This window comes from Podarcis erhardii, assembly GCF_964252035.2.
Source record: "Podarcis erhardii genome assembly, chromosome: 17".
Lineage (NCBI taxonomy): Eukaryota > Metazoa > Chordata > Lepidosauria > Squamata > Lacertidae > Podarcis > Podarcis erhardii.
The window spans coordinates 4,641,226-4,659,132 of NC_138515.1; the positions used below are offsets into that span (position 1 = coordinate 4,641,226).

General features: G+C 45.1%; 1 protein-coding gene across 5 annotated transcripts in view; it reads right to left on the reverse strand.

Moving 5' to 3' along the window:
* Positions 1-5,490, reverse strand: part of GATA1 (GATA binding protein 1) — a 22,480-nt gene extending 16,990 nt beyond the window's left edge. Inside the window, exon 1 of one of the 5 annotated variants that reach the window (XM_081845427.1) lies at positions 4,437-5,490. The gene's annotated coding sequence lies outside the window, so the exon portion shown is untranslated. The other 4 variants (XM_081845425.1, XM_081845424.1, XM_081845423.1 and 1 more) reach the window with 4 other exon arrangements.
* Positions 5,491-17,907: the final 12,417 nt, after the last annotated feature.

Sequence of the window (17,907 nt, forward strand, 5' to 3'; positions counted from 1 at the left end):
TCCAGAGGTCTGTTCTTAACCTGAAACTGTTCTTAACCTGAAGCACCACTTTAGCTTATGGGGCCTCCCACTGCCGCTGCACCGCCAGAGCACAATTTCTGTTCTCATCCTGAAGCAAAGTTCTTAACCCGAGGTACTATTTCTGGGTTAGTGGAGTCTGTAACCTGAAGTGTATGTAACCTGAAGCGTATGTAACCCGAGGTACCACTGTAATAATCTGTGGGGGGTGAAGAGCTCAAATAGTGAACCTTCTTTTGAAAATAGGGATGTTAAAATAGAGCCTGTGCTATATTCATCTGTGAAAATGTGAAATATGCCATACAGCACAGCCCCAAACAACTTTTGTCCTAGGCTTTATATGAGTGTGTGTGTGTGTCCCCACACGCGTGCACAAACACACAAATACATATATAGTGTTACCTCAGGTTACAGACGCTTCAGGTTACAGACTCCGCTAACCCAGAAATAGTACCTCAGGTTAAGAACTTTGCTTCAGGATGAGAACAGAAATCATGCTTTGGTGGCGCGGCGGCAGTGGGAGGCCCCATTAGCTAAAATGGTACCTCAGGTTAAGAACAGTTTCAGTTTAAGAACGGACCTCCAGAACGAATTAAGTTCTCAACCCGAGGTACCACTGTATACATCAAAGCAACACTGCCACAAACATCTATGCCACACACATCAAAGGCATCACCTTATCTCTAGGCTACACCAGTCCTTATCAGCAGCAATGAAATTTCCTTTTGAATATTTTCATTTCAACCAAAATTACAGTTGTGCCCATAGCCATTTAGTAACTCCACTCTGCACACTGCTACCGAGCTGGGCATGGGGACCCCAGAGATGCTTCCAGAACCTTATCACCGGCTTCACCGGCTTCAGATAATTATCTGTGGGGTATTTGTTATCGGGGCACTATTGAATCACAGGCAGCAGTTTTAATCCAGCCTGAAGCCGTTCAGATGCTGCTCCCACAGAGATACCAGCCTGCATTTCAGCCTAAAGCTTCCCCCATTAGAAACTTCACAAGAACATGGGACCTTCCAAAGAACCCAGGTGTCCGAGAGCCTAGGCAGAAGGTAAACCAGGAGGACTTCTTGGCTTTGCTCTTTCTAGTAGAGTCCATCCTCTCAGGCCCTCTGCTCCTTCCCCAACTCCATAGATCCCAAATGGAAAAGTGGGACTGAGAAGTCAAGAAGTATGGAGACAAGAATGGAAAACCCAACCCACTCCTGTTTCTTGAACTCCATTTTCCTGCCACCGTTCCATTTGGATCCTTACCAGGACAAAAAAATAGAGGCAAATGCATTAGTCTCTGGGATCAGATGTTAATGGGAAGGTGGTTATATGGAGAGCAAAAGAAATTAACATGTGTCCCCTCCTTTCACTATATTCCGTTCCTCTTTACCTGTCCTCTCTGCCTCTCTGTTTATCCATCCATCCATTTTCTTTCTACCTGTTGAGTTTCATCCTACTGTCCTTTCCTCATGCAGGGGTTTTTCACCCACTCTTTTTCTGTAGCCACCAGTTTCATGTGGGTTGATGCTTAGTTTTGAATCATTCTGTACAGAGTTATGTCCATCTTGGAAGCTTAAGTGTGTGTGTGTGTCAGTATTTCCATATTTGGTGCAGTGCAGGAACAAGAGTGTGAGCTGGGAAGTCCCCAGTTCAGAATGCACACCACACATACAAAGAATTCTCAGGACTGCAGTTTACCCCTCAGAGAACTACAGTTCCCAGGATTCTTTGGGGTTGCTTTAAATGCACGGTGTATATGCAGCCTTGGCATCCTTAAGCATGCTACACTCTCTCAGCCTCCGTTTCCCCACCACTGTCTGCAACGTGGAGATAATATTACTGGCCTACCTTACAGGGTTAGTCTAAGGATGACTGAGATAATGCACGTGAAGAAGTTTGGGTGCTCTGATGTGCAACATTAATGCTAAAAGCACAGGAGTCTTGTGGCACTTTAAAGACTTAACAGATATATTGTAGAGATGATCCTAGTTCCAATGAAATAAATAAATTAATATTAAATGTTATTAATTGTCTTTTCCCATCCATGACTCTCAGGGTGGAATCCTCAGAACGTTGTCTTGCATGAGGAGGAGTTCATTTGGAACCAACAAGACTTCTTTAAAAGTTAGTTGGTTTCGAATAGAGATGTGACTCCCATTTTACAGATGAGAAAGTGAGTCACTGCTTGCATTTGAGATAGGGTTTTTCGAACCCAGTCCCCCCGCATCGAAGGACCGACTTCCTTCCACCACACTGACCGGCTTCCTTCTCACGTATAATTCTTGGGGCATTTTTGCCATGGGAGGCTTAAGAACAGCCCAATTCTGGGTATATTTCTGTGGAAGTAAAACCTACTGCATCAAATGGGACTTCCTGCCAAGTCGCTGCACATAGGACTGGAGCTGCTGGACTGTTTGCTTAAAATGCTCTCTAAAGTGAATGCAAAAACTCCATTGTTATTTGCTTGCATGCCGCGCATTATCATAACAGGGCAAAAGAGGATCAAATGTTCCCTTGTGGAAAAGCATGTCTATCTGTGAAGAAACTGGTTGATGTGTTTGTCTGAAACTCCAATGGTGTTGGTTTGGAACTGTGGGTGGCATGTTTTGCCTCTAGTGCACAATGATTTTCTACTGCCCTGTCCCTGTCCTCTCCCCATGCTACTTATTACAGTGGTACCTCGGGTTACAGACGCTTCAGGTTACAGACTCCGCTAACCCAGAAATAATACCTCGGGTTAAGAACTTTGCTTCAGGATGAGAACAGAAATCGTGCTCCGGTGGCGCGGCAGCAGCGGGAGGCCTCACTAGCTAAAGTGGTGCTTCACGTTAAGAACAGTTTCAGGTTAAGAACGGACCTCCGAAACAAATTAAGTACTTAACCTGAGGTACCACTGTATTATTATTATTATTATTATTATTATTATTATTATTATTATTATTAAAATTACTAAATTGTCCTTCACCCAAATATTACAGCGCAGTTTACAGTATTAAAATACAAAAAAAATACATACCATAATAATAAGCAGAAACAATAATGCCCCTCGGTTATTGTTATTTAATGATTTTATGTACACTTAAGAATAGTCCTGCGCTCTTCCCTTCCTTGCACAACACTGATCCTTTCAGCATCTTTACACAAACAGCAACCTTCCCATTTGCCTTCTCTGCCATGTCCAGGCAATTCACTCTCCCCCTTCCCCATTGTGTTCTTGCAGGCACCTTTCTGACCTCAGCAGGTTCTGCCAGCCTTTGTGTTTCTCACTTGCAACAAGTCTGCCCTGCCATTTCTCAGCCATCCCAATGTGTTTTTCTCATGGCTTTCATGCTCATTTTTCTGCTCCTGTGCTCCTGATTCACATTATTCTCTGCCTTTTTTTTTTTTGTAATGAAATTTGGGAGTTTGTATTTGCACTACTAGAAGGAAGGAACTGTAGGTCTGCTCTGGGTTTTGGGTGCAGTTATTTTAACTTTCCAGCACAACTGTAAATAACAGAACTCAAAACCTAGCACATTTTGCCCGAGCCTATGCCTGTTTGCATCAGAAAAATGTCCCCTGCGATCTAGTGAGACCTAGGCACCAATAAGTACGTGTTTATAGGATTGCGGCCTTAACTCTTTCCCAAAGGATCTACAAAGATTCTTTTCTTGAATTCACTCTCCATGTTCAAAGCCCTGACTCACCATCGAATCAGACTTAGAAATTGACAAAGATTGGAGGTTGGCTCATCTATTAATCTGTTTACTCCCTCCTCTCAGTTATCACAATCTGTTAGGATACCGCTACTCCTTTTTAATCTGTGGAGTGATAATCGCATCTAGATGTAACTTTAAAAAATCAAGTCAACCATACACATTCCTAACAATTTATACCTCGGTCTGTTGTGTGATTACTTTGCGTCTAGCGTTCTTGAACTCACTGCACTTTGGCCATGCGCTGCCAGTTCCAACACCCTTTTCATTTGAAGAGGGGAAAGTTTGCCTTGTCTCTAGCCGACCCATGCTTCGAAATGCTCATTGTGCCAAGGCAGCCAACATCGGGGCTTAGCCTTTGAAGCTCTTTTCAGTCCCAAAGCTCAAACATAGACCATGCAAAATTATAACGATGATGAGGATGCCTCTACCCATGTGCAGAGTGCACTTCCCTCAGCCCCAACAATACAGTAGCAGTGAAGGGCATCCAAAGCAGAGGATAAATTTTTGAGGCCAAACACATCTCATCTTCAGCACTTTGCCCTATCCACCCGTGTTGCAATCCTGCTTTTCTGTCTACCCCATTCCTCTATCCCTATCCATTACTATTCTTAACAATTCCTTGCCTTTGTCCATTACTCAAAGAGAAATCAACAACTGTACTTCAAACAACTGGATTCTGGGCATGCATTGAATCAAACTGACCTGGTGCAGAGCACAAACCTTGGCAAATTTTTGAACGCGTCTTGGTCCACGGAGCCTGGAAAACGTGGGGAAGGGCTGGGTTGACACTGGAGAAAGTGTCGCCACTTCAGCCGGTTGATCTGCCTCAACCAAGTCCTCCTACGATGTCCCAGGCTGTACTGGTGGGACAGAGAGAGAGAGAGAGAGACTGAAAGCAACAGGGAGGGGACCGATGACCAAAAAAAAGTCAGCAGCAACCACCCAAGTGATGTCTCCGCCTCCTCCAAAGGCGACCGGCAAGGAGGATGAAGAAGAGGGAGAGGGAATTGGAGGAAATACACAAAAACCCATATGCAGACCAAATAAAACCATCACCCTTCATTTGGAAACAATTCAAGGGATAAGTTCAAGTGTGTGGAGCGGGAGAATTAGAGGACCAAAAGTTCTGGAGATTGTATCAAGGGTTGGAGGGGGAGCTGTATGTAGTGGGTTGGTGACAAGCCTGGAAGCCCAAACTCCTAGATCTCATCCCAATCTATGGGGTGAATTTGGGGCCTGGGCTTGTGCAGGGAAAAAAGAGAATGTGAGACGGTAGGAAGTCAGCAATGCAAGTTCCTGTATCTTTTATGCTCTTATCTCTTGCTATTTGGATCCACCAATGCAAGATATCTTTTGCTCAGCCTTCCGTGGAAGGAGATATGTAGCTGAGCATTTTCCCCCACCCCACCCTGAGAGAAGCAGACATCTTGTTACAGCTATTCACATGGATGGAGAAATCATTGAAGGTTGTGCAGAGAGGGGGGCGGAAAATCCTGACCACTGCTTGCCCACCTACTTGCCCGCCTCCCCGCTGTGATTCTATATGGATCCTCAAAAGAGTAGCCAAGCATTTTGGACTATTGTAATGCGCTCTATGTGGGGCTACCTTTGAAGGTGATTCGGAAACTGCAATTAATCCAGAATGTGGCAGCTAGACTGGTGACTGGGAGTGGCTGCCAAGACCACATAACACTGGTCCTGAAAGATCTTCATTGGCTCCTAGTACGTTTCCGAGCACAATTCAAAGTGTTGGTGCTGACCTTTAAATCCCTAAATGGCCTCGGTCCTGTATACCTGAAGGAGTGTCTCCACCCCCATCATCCAGCCCAGACACTGAGGTCCAGTCTGAGGGCCTTCTGGCAGTTCGCTTGCTGCGAGAAGTGAGGTTACAGGGAACCAGGCAGAGGGCCTTCTCGGTAGTGGCGCCCGCCCTGTGGAACACCCTCCCAGCAGATGTCAAGGCAATAAACAACTATTTTACTTTTAAAAGGCAACTGAAGGCGGCCCTGTTTAAGGAAGTTTTTAATGTCTGATGCTGTGTTGTTTTTAGTACTCAGTTGGAAGCTGGAGAGTGGCTGGGGAAACCCAGCCAGATGGGTGGAGTATAAATAATTAATTGTTGTTGTTATTTTGATCAGGATGAAAGTAAAGGCATGTGCCTGACACACATTTATAGCAGGTTTGCTTCGTGGCAGAGCACACGTTTTGCAAGCCAAAGGTTCAATCCTTCCAGCCAGGTAGGGCTGGAAATGTCTCCTGCCTGGAAACCTGGAGAACTCTGAAACACTAGTCAGTGTACCATATTGACAGAAATAAGCTCGGATGGACCTGTGGCCTGACTCTGTATGGCAGCTTCATATGTGAGATTATACAGCAGAATGCCTGACCTGAGAACAAGTAGGCAGAACCATTGTTGACTGTTTTCACTTCCCAAATAATGCCACACCTTCCAGCTTTCTCTCTTTTTCTGACAACTGCCCCTGGTAAGCCGTTGGTCCTATTGTATTTGTCTTTGGGGAACCCAGTCAGATGGGCAGGGTACAAATATAGTATTTATTAATCATCATCATCATCAGTGTATTTTACAAGTTACCGTATTTTTTGCTCTATAAGACTCACTTTTTCCCTCCTAAAAAGTAAGGGGAAATGTGTGTGTGTCTTATGGAGCAAATGCAGGCTGTGCAGCAGAAAATCATCTTGGAGGAAGGGCCATAGATCAGTGAGCTTTGCGTGCAGAAGGTCCCGGGTTCAACCCTTGGCAGCTGTGAGAAAGACTCATAACTGAACCTCTGGATTGCTGCTGATACTGCAAGTCAGTGTAGGGACAACACTGACTCAGTATAATGTAGTTTCATAGGTTCTGTGTTCTCAGAGCCAGTGTGGTGAAGTGGTTTAGAGCGGTGGTCTCGTAATCTGGTGAACTGGGTTCGCGTCTCTGCTCCTCCACATGCAGCTGCTGGGTGACCTTGGGCTAGTCACGCTTCTCTGAAGTCTCTCAGCCCCACTCACCTCACAGAGTGTTTGTTGTGGGGGAGGAAGGGAAAGGAGAATGTTAGCCGCTTTGAGACTCCTGAAGGGGAGTGAAAGGCGGGATATCAAATCCAAACTCCTCCTCCTCCTCCTCTTCTTCTTCTTCTTCTTCTTCTTCTTCAAGGGGGTGATTTTGCATCTTTAGCACCAGCAACAATCCACTTGCAGCCCATGTAGAGACAAGACATAATCCTGCAGGTGAAATAGATGACTGAATGGAAGGAAGGAAGGAAGGCCAAAGCAGTGACTCGTGCAGGAACACAACAGGCACCCTCCTCTGAGTGAGAGGGATTGTGCTGTGTCTTTACACTGGGAATGATCCACCTGCAACTAAGGAAGAGCAAGGGCAGAATCCTTCCCCCCCCCCCCAGTAACAGATGGAAAGAGTCAGGGCTAGAGCAATATATACGGGACATCTTCCTTTCCAAATGGATACTCAACTTATGGGTCCCAAGATGTTGTTGAACTACAACTCCCATCACCCCTAGCTAGCAAGGCCAGAGCTTGGGGATGATGGGAGTTGTAGTCCAACAACATCTGGGGGCCCACAGGTTGAGAACCGCTGCTTTAGACTCACAGGAGCGCTCTTGTCTGCCTGCCTGTCTGTCTTACTTTTATTAAACTATTTGAAATGTTACAAAAACAAATGTATACCCAGTAAAATAAAGTCACATAACAGACTACATTGCATTATGAAGGGAGACCATTTATCTACAGTAACGATGAAACTGAGGTGGTGAATCCCTTTCTCTTTTGCATGCTGTCTGTTAGTTTATTCATCTGGAGGATGAATAGTAATAGGATTTAAGTACATAGCAAAATATGGTCTGAAGCTCAACATCAAATAAACGAAGATCATGGCCACTGGTCCCATCAGCTCCTGGCAAATAGAAGGGGAAGAAATGGAGGCAGTGAGAGATTTTACTTTCTTGGGCTCTATGATTACTGCAGATGGTGACAGCAGTCACAAAATTAAAAGACGCCTGCTCCTTGGGAGAAAGGCGATGGCAAACCTAGATAGCATCTTAAAAAGCAGAGACATCACCTTGCCAACAAAGGTCCGTATAGTTAAAGCTATGGTTTTCCCAGTAGTGATGTATGGAAGTGAGAGCTGGACCATCAAGAAGGCTGATCGCCGAAGAATGGATGCTTTTGAATTATGGTGCTGGAGGAGACTCTTGAGAGTCCCATGGACTGCAAGAAGATCAAACGTATCCATTCTTAAGGAAATCAGCCCTGAGTGCTCACTGGAAGGACAGATCCTGAAGCTGAGGCTCCAAGACTTTGGCCACCTCATGAGAAGAGAAGACTCCCTGGAAAAGACCCTGATGTTGGGAAAGATGGAGAGCACAAGGAGAAAGGAACGACAGAGGACGAGATGGTTGGACAGTGTTCTCAAAGCTCCCAAAATGAGTCTGACCAAACTGCTGGAGGCAGTGGAAGACAGGAGTGCCTGACGACTAAACAACAACAACAAGTACATAGCCCAAGTAGTCCAGCTCTCTCTTCTCACAGTGGCCAGTCAGATTCCTGTGGGACGCCTAAAAGCAGGAGTGCAACATCACTCGCCTCACCTGGAATTCTGGTTTTCGGCTGCACAGTGCCTCTGACAATGGGAGTGGAACACAGCCATGACGGCTAGTTGCCATTGATAGCCTTATCCCCTACGAGTTTGTTTTGTCCTGGATCTTGTTGATCTTGTTTGTCTTCCTTATAGTGCTTTTATGTTTAGTCATGTGAATGGTAATTCTCAAGATCAGGAATGGGGGAGTTCATTACAAGGGAGAGCTCTTTTGAATCCTGAAAGGGAAGGAGTGAAAGTATTAGTTACGGCATATTCTCAAGGCACACATTCAGTCTGGATTTGTTTATATTTGTGAGAATATAAAGTAGTACTGGTTGTTGTTTTTTAATGGAACCTATGAGCCAGTCCCCCTTCAATTGCTCAAGCTGCGCATCATGCAACTTTTGGCGGCGCTAGGCTCTGGGTGGTGGAGACAGCAGTTCTGAGCTAGCAGAGCTGGACAGCTCTGATAAGGCCTTATCAGATGTCAGAGCTGACGGTTTGGGCTCGTGGGTGACGGGGCAGAGCTGGGAGGCAGAATGTCAAGTGGAAAATCCTTCCGGGTGTGTGTGTGTGAATGCGTGTGTGGCAGGCAGGCATGCATTTAAGCATGAGCTTGTTGTTTAGTCGTTTAGTCGTGTCCGCCTCTTCGTGACCCCATGGACCAGAGCACGCCAGGCACTCCTGTCTTCCACTGCCTCCCGCAGTTTGGACAAACTCATGCTGGTAGCTTCGAGAACACTGTCCCACCATCTCATCCTCTGCATCCCCTTCTCCTTGTGCCCTCCATCTTTCCCAACATCAGGGTCTTTTCCAGGGAGTCTTCTCTTCTCATGAGGTGGCCAAAGTCTTGGAGCCTCAGCTTCAGGATCTGTCCTTCCAGTGAGCACTCAGGGCTGATTTCCTTCAGAATGGATAAGTTTGATCTTCTTGCAGTCCATGGGACTCTCAAGAGTCTCCTCCAGCACCATAATTCAAAAGCACCAATTCTTCGGCGATCAGCCTTCTTTATGGTCCAGCTCTCACTTCCATATATCACTACAGTACTGGGAAAACCATAGCTTTCACTATACGGACCTTTGTTGGCAAGGTGATGTCTGTGTGCAAAGAGCACTTGGGAAAAGCTTTGACCGCTAGTCAGGTATCTTGAAGAGGGATGGGGCTAGATCTCAGCCGAAAGACAGGCCAAGGATAAAATCCATCTGGGGGCAGCTGGCAACAAATCGGTCGAAGGGTAGATAGAGTCAGCTTCAAGCTTCCAGTCCTCACAGTTTAAGCTCCCTGCCCCATACTTCACACACAAGTATGGATGCAGCAAACACATGCAGCATCCTAAGCATGACCTGGCAGGGAAGCGGCTCAATCTCTGTCGGGAGCCTGAGGCAGGCTAATAATAATAATAATAATAATAATAATAATAATAATAATAATAATAATTTAATTATTATTATTTATACCCCGCCCTTCCCGGTTCAAAAACTGGGCTCAGAGCAGGTAACAACAAATTTAAAACACTTAATTGTAAAAGCAGCATAAAATACAGTATAAAAACATAAATAACAATAAAATTCAAAATTCAGAAATCAATTTAGGGGAAATAAGCATTAGATAATCCCCAGGGCTAGCGGCTGAATTGGTCCTACTTGGGCCAGTGAGGAGGCCAGGGGAGAATTAGCTGTGGGGTCTCAGAGTGGGTAATCTTCATAAAAGGGGAGGGGGGGAAGAGAAGGGAAATAAAAATCGAGCTGAATTCAAATTAAAGGCCAGGCGGAATAGCTCTGTCTTACAGGCCCAACGGAAGGGGGTTAAATCCTGAAGGGCCCTGGTCTCATGGGACAGAGCATTCCACCAGGTCGGAGCCATCACTGAAAAGGCCCTGGCCCTGGTGGAGGATAGTCTGACTTCCTTAGGGCCCGGGACCTCTAAACTATGGTTATTCATGGACCTTAAGATCCTCTGCAGGGCATACCAGGAGAGGCGGTCCCCTAAATATATGGCTTCTTCTTCTTCTTCTTCTATTATTATTTGTATTGTATTATTTGTATTATATTATTTGTATACCGAATATGTCAGGTCAGTTCACAGCATAGAAATACAAAATAAAAACATAATAGAAACAAAAACAAAACAAACCCATGTCTTTTGCCCACCCACCCCAAAAATTGCATATCCTCCTGCTTGGTGAAGAGTTCTTGAGAACTCAAGAACCTGCTCAGTATTTTGTGACGTTCTGTTTGGTCCAACTGATGGTATTGCAGCTTTTTAGAAACCCCATTAAAGACCAAATGTAGGTTTAAGGTAAAGGTAAAGGGACCCCTGACCATTAGGTCCAGTTGTGGCCGACTCTGGGGTTGCAGTTTACAAACGCTTTTAAGGCACCCAACACGTCCAGGTGCCAGAGCAGATACAGGACATCAGATACAGCTGGCATGGTGCCCTGCAGATGTTGCTGAACTCCAGATGCCACCATCCCTCTCCATTGGCCATGCTGACTGGGGCTAATGGGAGTTGGGAGTTCAACAGCCCCTGGACAACACCATGTTGACTACCCCAATATATAGTATCCAACTTTTCCCTCCATCTCCTCTATTGCCATCCTTTTCCCTCCATTCCCATCCCTTTTTTATCTCCCCTGCTCCTTTTGTTCTGCACAAGCCCATGAACTGTCTGTTCCCTTGGCCTTCTTCTTCCACACTAGTTACCCTTCTCTGTCAACCCACTTCTGCCACCAAATTACTTCAAGATCTCCTTCAACAAAGCCTTGCCTGAAACACTCAAAAAGCCTTGCCAGGTAAGGAGCTACACATCTGTAGCTACAAATCTCTGCCCTCTGAGGAGGACTCCCATTTTAAATCCTTCACAACCATGATGGCTAGAAATTTAAGATTGTCTATTTTTTAAAGAAATGATGCCAGATGTTCCGTTGAGGTTGTTGAAATACAGAGCGGTGTGTGTGTGTGTGTGTGTGTGTGTAAGTCTATGTTCTGACAAACTTCTGTTCTTGCCCTTGAGTATAAAGCCAAACATTTCTGGCTTTGTGCTTGCTAGCAATGGGTAAAAACAAGTATGGTGTGTGTGTGTGTGCTGAAGAGTCAGTTTGATGTAAAATTCAAGTGAAAGCGTCAGCCAGTTCTCTGAAGTGTTGTTATCTCCGGGGCCAGATAATGCGAAGAGTCTCCGCAAAGAGGAGGACGAGCACATCTCAACACAACAAGTCTGATCACTGGCTTTGCTCCTCTGCTTGCTATGCTGACAGTCCTGGGTCCCTGGAAGTGCATGGCTTGGATAGAGCAGAATTAATTCACACTGCAGTATATTCTGAGGGGAAAAGAGACTGTCAGGATCCCAGCTTGACTGGCTCCCATCAGCCATAGTGCAAGTAGACATAAAGAAAGACCAACGAGATGGTATCTTTTATCGGATCAGCCATTTGCTCAAAGATGTGACAAGTGCTTGGGCTTCTGTAATCATTTTATTTATTTGCCTGGCAACATCAGTGTGCATAGCACTTTGCAGTGAGGACAAAATCATAGGTCCCTGCTCTGAGGGGCTCACAGTTTAAAATCTGACACAGGGCAAACAACAAGGAGAAGGACATGGAGGTAGGAGATAATTTCAGTGGCAAATGCTCAGACTTCATTTGCCTCCAGACTGCCAGGATTTGCAGGAGGGATCCCAGCATGTACCAAACCTTTAGATTTTTGCAATTAAGGTGGATTAAAGTGCTCTGTAGCTCTTGTGCAACAAATCAACTTTTTAAAAAGCAACAGGCGTTTTGCAGTTTGGAAAGTAATAAGGAAAGGAACTGGAAAGCGTGGGATGAACGAATGATTAAGGGGAATGTGTGTAGACAGGCCACAAGCAACTCCGGATGAACGCCCATTGTTGTGGCTGTTAGCCATGATGCCTATGCTTTGTCTTCATGGTTGGAGTCAGTAACTATTCAGAGTGAACATAGGGTTCCAGAAGCAATCCAAATTTTGGACTTGCAGAAGAGAAAAGAGGTCTTGGCATATACAGCAATTAAATTTCTCCCAGAGATCAAGGCGGATTGCTTCCCTTCTATGAAATTGTTTTTCAAAGTCAACATATGATCCTAGAATCTCATGTGTTGGGAGCTACTGTAACGAGAAGCTATTTAACAATGCAATAAAAGCACACGCGAAATAAGTGCTCACACAAATATAAAGAGTTTCTATTATTCTAAGCATAAAAACTATTTCAAATCCAACATAGATACCAGCTAATAATAAATATTAATGCAGTTTCAACATTTAATGCATCAATGTCTCTTTTAAGATTCGTGAACCAACCTTGATTCACTTTGGTAAAGTGCAGTTTGGGCCTCTAGAAGATGATTTGACCCAAGAAAGGTATCTTCCCTGGTCTGCCAAAGGAGATCTACAGTGTGAGGCTCAGCTGGCCCCAAATGATTGTGATGTATATTTGTATTTTAATGCCTCTCGTCCTCCAGTGAGCTTATGGCAGCATACACGTCCTCCCCTCCTACCATCCATTTTACCCTCAACAATCCTTTGAGGTAGGCCAGGCTGAGAGACAGGAGCTGGCCCCAGATCATAAATATCCATGAATGAACAAGGAGCCGAGCCTTGGTTTCCCTGGTTCAAAGCTGACACTCCCAGACCTTCCAAGTGTCCCTATTTTCCAGAGACAGTCCTTGATTTAGAGAAGCCATCCCAGTTTCTGATTTAATCCTGGAATGTCCCACTTTTCCTTAGAATGTCCCTATTTTCATTGGATAAATGTTGGAGGGTATGGAATTATCTGACCCCCAAACCATCTGAAGGCAATCCTGTACAGAGAAGTTTTCTTAATGTTTTGTTGTGTTTTTATATATGTTGGAAGCCGCCCAGTATGGCTGGGCCAAGCCAGTTGGATTGGCAGGGAAAAATAGTAACATTATTATTCTGGAATGGGATGTCCCTATTTTTATCGGAGAGAACTTGGAGAGCATGCACTCTAACCACTGCACCACATTGCCTCTCTTGAATAAGGACATGCCATACGTTGACACAGTAAGGCACGTTCCCATGAGGACCAACAACAAAGTATAAGAAGCCCAAGTGAAGTGAGATCAGAACTGCTGCCTCACTGGCTCTTACTTGGCCTTTACTGGAACTGATGTGGCCACAAACATTGCTTTCCTACAAATTTCACCAGTGTCTTCCTCAGTCCTTTGTTATGACAAATATTTAATAAAACAGCTTTGTGGGCAGTTGTCTGCACATTGTCCATGACATCTGCATGCCATTGGCTTCACTTTCAGATGAAGAAGCCCCCCCACCTCCCATGTAACTTTGCAGCCTTCAGTCTCATTGATCTCAACTAGACTTAACAGTGCAATCCTAGCCATGTCTACTCAGAAGTAAAGGTAAAGGGACCCCTGACCATTAGGTCCAGTTTGTGAACAACTCTGGGGTTGCGGCACTCATCTCACTTTATTGGCTGAGGGAGCCGGCGTACAGCTTCCGGGTCATGTGGCCAGCATGACTAAGCTGCTTCTGGCGAACCAGAGCAGCACACAGAAACGCCGTTTACCTTCCCGCCGGAGTGGTACCTATTTATCTACTTTCACTTTGACGTGCTTTCGAACTGCTAGGTTGGCAGGATCAGGGACCGAGCAACGGGAGCTCACCCCGGCACGGGGATTCGAACTGCCGACCTTCTGATTGGCAAGTCCTAGGCTCAGTGGTTTAACCCACTGCGCCACCCGCATCCCTCTACTCAGAAGTTTGTTTGTTTGTTTATAGATATGGAAAATCAAAAATTTTTTGGGGGGAGGATAAGCTTAGAACTCCAAGTCTCATGGCTTTGCAGCTACCCGAGAATTGTAAACAAGGACGGAGGTGGTGTGGGGACTCTGGGATAATCGTGACTAGTGGGTGGGTGTTCACAACCAGGCTGTGAAGCGAGGCAGGATGAATGGCTGCAGCGAGAAAGAGAAACTACCCAGGAATGGCTGGCCCTGCACCCTCTCGGCGCCCCCAGGCCCCACCCGTTGCGCTGGAAGCAAGCAGCTTCTCCGTGATGCAGCAGCAGAGGCAGGCAGAGATAAAGTTATCTGCAGGGGCCAGGCAGGGCTGGTGGTAGCAGGGGCCGCGGGGCCTTGTCATCTGCCTGAGTCTGCAAGGAAACCCCAGCCGGGAGGACTGTCAGCAAGGCGTCCCAGGCCATCGGAGCCACAGTACAGTGGTACCTCAGGTTAAGTACTTAATTCGTTCTGGAGGTCCGTTCTTAACCTGAAACTGTTCTTAACCTGAAGCACCACTTTAGCTCCAGCTGCCGCCACACCGCCGCTGCACGATTTCTGTTCTCATCCTGAAGCAAAGTTCTTAACCCGAGGTACTATTTCTGAGTTAGCAGAGTCTGTAACCTGAAGCGTCTGTAACCTGAAGTGTCTGTAACCCGAGGTAATGAAATAGCAGCAACAACCATAAGTGGAGCTTATCATTTTTAAAACGTTTCTTACTAGAATTAAAACAAAATAAAAAAATTCCTTCCAGTAGCACCTTACTAGAATTGAATTTTTTTACAATCTGGACTCCCTCCCTCCTATTTTCTAACATAAGAGAAGCTAGTTTGCTGCGTGGCTGTGACTTTACTGCCTCAGTTAGGATTCCTGGTGGTTTCAAAGGAGGAGGACAAGTTTCTCGTGGCTGAGGAAAAAACTAGACAGTCAGTTCAGTTGCCACATTCTAGCAGCGCACCAGTGCCCACATCACAGAAACGCCAATGTGTTGGTGGAACTTTGGGTACACACACACACACACACACACAAACACAGGCTGCTCTGCAGTTTTCTTATTAGCTAGAAAACACATGCTTAGAATAAAATGCACAGTGCTTCTGTGCATATGGAGCCTCACAAGTACCTCAGAGGTCCTGACTGTAATCAGCACCCACTAAAGGCTTCAAGTCTAGACATGGCCTTGGAAAGAGGTTCTAGTGAGCTCAGGGCATACTGAATTCTCAGGAAGCTGCTGTTCACTGATTCAGACCACTGGATAGTGTCTACAGATCCGTATTGTCTATAATACACTGACCAGAGACAGCTTTCAATAATAATAATGGTTTCCCCAGCCACTCTGGGCGGCTTCCAACAGAACACAAAAATACAATAACCTGTTAAACATTAAAAGCTTCCCCAAACAGGGCTGCCTTCAGATGTCTTCTAAAAGTTTGGTAGTTATTTTTCTCTTTGACATCTGGTGGGAGGGCGCTCCACAGGGCGGGTGCCACTACCGAGAAGGCCCTCTGCCTGGTTCCCTGTAACTTGGCTTCTTGTAGCGAGGGAACCACCATAAGGCGCTCGGCACTGGACCTCAGCGTCCAGGCTGAACGATGGGGGTGGAGACGCTCCTTCAGGTATAATGGACCGAGGTCGTTCAGGGCTTTCAAGGTCAGCACCAACACTTTGAATTGTGCTTGGAAACATACTGGGAGCCAGTGTAGGTCTTTCAAGACCGGTGTTATATGGTCTCAGCGGCCGCTCCCAGACACCAGTCTAGTTGCCACATTCTGGATTAGTTGTAGTTTCCGGGTCACCTTGAAAGGTAGCCCCACATAGAGTTCATTGCAGTAGTCCAAGTGAGAGATAACTAGAGCATGCTAGGTTTCAGACCAGAGTCTTTTGCTGGAGATGCCAGGATTTGAACCTGGGACCTTTGGGATGCAAATCATACGTTCTGTCACTGAGCTACATTCTCCAACCCTGCAATTCTTTGCAGTTTCTTTCCTACATCCTTGCCTGTCTTTGAGTTGTTTCTCTATGTCTTATTTTGCAGTTAGGCACAACATTCAATTTGAGGCTATGTGGTCCTGGCATCTCAGATAAATTATTGCTACTTCCGTTGAATGAAGTTTGTTTCTGAAACATCAAATATGATTGACTTCTTAGATCACATCACTAAACCACATTCTTCTGTGCAACTTGCATAATTTGCCACCCAGTCAACGTGAAGACAGAAATTTTGAATTGCTGGGCTGTAAAAGGTTGGGTTTTCATCTCAGTGAAATTGGCAATGGACATCTCACCCCAAGGGAGAAAGGAGGGATCGGAGCCTCTGCAAGTGGAACTGAGAGAACAACAGGAAATTGTTTGAAAAAGCAGAAGGGAAGAACCATCGGCTCAAGGGCTGAGGTGGTGGACTATTAACCAATTTCTGCAGGACTGCCTAGTGCCTGCAGGAATCTGGGATTCTTGCAGTGGTCAACAGGATGGGAGTTGGGATGGGGAATAAACTTGGTTTGGTTCACTTTTAAAGGTGGACCTAACAAATTTGCACTTTCTGAAACTAGAAACAAATCAAAATGCAGCCATTTTTCAAAATTCGCACCTCTCTGGATTTTGCAATGTAGTTCTATAGCCAAGTAATATGTATAAAATTGCATAAACCAGAGGCAGTGAAAATAGCATGCAAGAATTCATTATATTATTAGGGGAAATGGTTTTGCAAAAACATGCAATTTCTCAAAACTGCAAACAAAAATGTGCAGCTGAAGAAATTCACACTGAAATGGTAGCGCATTTTCATGAGGACGTTTTAAATATAAATATAAATTGACAGATTTGCCCACGCCTAGGTTCTTAAGCAAGAGGGCAGTCTCTGGATTTCCCCACAAAGATTGATTATGTTTTTGAACTATTAAGAGATCCTATATTTGATCTTTTGCTTTAACACATTTAAAAAACAACAGGAAAAGGGGGGGGGAGTGGGCCACTGAAGCCAGGCCACCCACACCTCTCCTTTAATGGGCCCAAGATGGTCCACTCAAAGGAAAGAAGAAAGAAGGAACACAGGCCGGGGGGGGGGGGGAGAGAGATGGAATGAAAAACTATATTGCCAAGAGGGTGGAGTGGCAAATCTAATCAAAATGAACACAGAATCCAGGATTTATGTTGGGAAATCAAAGAGTTTTCTCTAGCAACTCTTTTGTGTCACTTTGGGAGATGACACTTCACACCTGAGTACCTACTTAAGATCATTTAATGAAATAAATAAATAAATAAATAAATAAATAAATAAATAAATAAATAAATAAATAAAAAAAATAATTCCTTCCAGTAGCACCTTAGAGACCAACTAAGTTAGTTGGTCTCGAAGGTACTACTGGAAGGAATTACCGTATTTTATTTTATTTTATTTATTTTGTTTTGTTTCAACTACGGCAGACCAACACGGCTACCTACCTGTAACTAGAATCATTTAATGACTCAGATTTCTTTCTCACGCCATAAAGCTAATGGTTGTGGCATCTGAATGGCTATACTTGCTTTTTCTACAGTGGGGACCACCTACCCATCAATTCCTCTCGGCTTGTTCCCTTCCCCTCTTATGGCTGCCCCCACAAAACAATCGCTTCTGCATCAGCTCCAGAGTTTACACACAAGATCACATTCTAAACCATGCCAGGACTGAAAAGCCTTTTGAACAGAGCAAAGCAAACACCCAAAAAAGCCACTGGGATATTTTAATGGCAAACCTACAGCCCAGCAAGCCACACCCACCAGGTACCATATTCCTTAACAAAGCAAGTTCACCATCTTTGATCCAAGAAAGAGACCAGGAATTTGGC